Consider the following 2,527-nt stretch of genomic DNA (forward strand, 5'->3'; position numbering starts at 1 on the left):
GGCTGAGTCATGCGCCGGGGGCGGGGCCGTGACGGGGCAGATCTGGGAGGAAGGGCGGGAGAGCGGGATGGGGACGGGAATGGGAATGGGAATGGGAATGGGGATGGGAATGGGGATGGGAATGGGGATGGGGATGGGGATGGGGGAACAGGAATGGAAGGCAACAGGGCGTGGGGAAGGGCCTGGAGATGAGTTCACAGTGGGGGTGAGAGAGGGGGTGATGATGAAGACGAAGGCCTCTCCCGCTTCCCCAGGGAATCACCTCCATGGGACACAAGCAGTCCCGCTGCTGTGAACGCCCTGTTGTACAGGCGTGGGACGCGTGTCTCACATAAGGACGCGGTGGGGAGTGCCCCTGAAAAGCCCACGTCGGACTGGTTTGCTCCTGAGGACACGGGAGTGTCTCAGCCCTTTGCCTCTTCCATTTTCATTCCATTTTTTCATCAGGGCTTAGGCTGCTACGCCATCCCTCTGGATCGCGGTGTTTCACCCATGTTACTTCCAAACTTTAAAACAAATCCAGAGAGCTGGGTGAGAGAGGGTGTCCTCGTCACAGCAGGCTGACACTCAGGGCCCCACTGCAGGACTTCAGCATGTGCTGACGGGTTTGGGTGGACAAGCCTCAGCAGACCACAACTGGTTTGAGTGGTCTGTGCTAACCGGTTTGGGTGGACAAGACTCAGCTGCAGCTGTGGGTTCGCACAAGTCAACCGAATAAAAAGTTTCCCAGTTGGTCTCTTGTTTTTAAATGCTTATCTCACTTTAGCAAGGCACCTCGAGATCAAGGTGTAGTTTAGAAATGTTGATCTTTGAATGTGTGTAACAATACTGGCTTCGCACAGAGGAGGTGAGGACTATTGATTTAATGACATTTGTTACAGGATTGAGAAAAGACAAAATGTTGTTCTGTCTCTGCTCTCCCCAGAAAACACTTGACTTTCTCCTGTAGTGCATGACTCAGATGCAGAGTAGAGCTATGAGATTGAAGAGGAGCTTTAGGAAGGCATGTGGTGACTAACTGCGAAGGCCAATTCGTGCTGTCAAACCCTGGGAATGGTATGTACCACTCATCCGTCTCCCACATCACCCGGTCACATGGTGTTCGCATGACTCCTGCTGTGCGTGGCAGCTTACAGCCGGCCACACTGGTGTTATGGTCTTCCCAACAGCACAATCCTGCTGGATTAAATGATACCACGTCATCAGCCAGACACTCTTCCCAGGCCTTCCACGCATATTAACTTTCCCTCCTGGACCCATAAAATTACCAAAGATCCTCATTTAAAGCCCTTCCTCCAAAGATCAACTGCGATGACAGAGCATTGCACTCTGCCACAGGTCTTTGGTTTGCAAAGGGCAAACTCTGATTTCATCTCCTCCGCTGCGGGGCTTGCCGCATGGGGTCTTCTCAGACGGCCGTGCCACGTCTATGCTGGGAGCACCCAGAACCCACCCTGGGGGTGTGACATAGCCCCACAAGGAGATACCAGCTCAGGTCTGGGAGCAGTGTGAAAAGCAGTGCTGTGTCAAGCAGACCGAGTCCTGCCCCTCTGCCTGGCATGGCTATAGACACATGGACTTTGGAGACTGATATGAGAAGAGACCGTCTGGGTCATGCAATTCAAGTCTCTGTTAAAATATAACTACTTTGTGTAATGCCCTTCATAAGCAAACCAAACCCAATGTTAAAACCAGTTTATTCCCATCAGAAGGCTGTCCCACAACCCCACTGCTCTCAGGAAAGAAGGACAGCTTCAAGTTTCTAGTGTAAAAGTTTCCCTGGCCATCTGCCTTCAAAGCAGTGTTGTCCTTTGTTTTACATGGTTTCTTCTCACCATGTCTGTATCGCCAGCAGCTGAAGGAACCAGGCTGATGCTGCTCTGAATATATGTTAGAGCCATCATGGTCCAGCTGTGTCCTAGAAGAGCATTCTGCAGCGGTGGTAGATGTTTCCATCAGACGTCGTACTGTTCATCTGCTGATGGTCCCATCCTTGGGCTGCGGCTGCCCTTCTCCCTGCCAGCAGAACCTGCCTCTTGAGTCACGTTTGATGCAGACCCTGGTGGTCTCAAGCCCAGGGAGAGCTTTAGCAGTCAGTGCTCCTTTTAGCACACAGAGATGCCTGGTACTTGACAGTACAGTCATGCAGCATCTTCCACCAGGTTCCTTTGGCCAATGGCATGTGATTAAAAGGATTTCCCTTGACAGAGCTGAGCCAGCTACCTGGTATCTGCCAGGGCAGTGCAGGGGCAGCCAGAGCATGGCACTCTCCCCCACTTTCCTTGTTCTTCTGACCTGTTTGGTTTTGACAGCTGGGGACAGGGGAGTGTTAAAAAGAAGGAGGAAACAGCAAAAAATACCCAAATACAAACAGTAATGGAAAGCCCAGTTATACAAGGTACTTCAAGACTTTGCTCCATTATGCATCTGTACATCAGGTCTGTTATACTATTTACACAACACTCAAGAACTTGGGAAGTGCAAAGAAAATCACATGCCCTGCTTGGCTCGCAGGCTGATTTTTTTT

Source organism: Haliaeetus leucocephalus, unplaced genomic scaffold (genome assembly GCF_000737465.1).
Source record: "Haliaeetus leucocephalus isolate CR32 unplaced genomic scaffold, Haliaeetus_leucocephalus-4.0 Scaffold295, whole genome shotgun sequence".
NCBI classification, from domain to species: Eukaryota; Metazoa; Chordata; class Aves; order Accipitriformes; family Accipitridae; genus Haliaeetus; species Haliaeetus leucocephalus.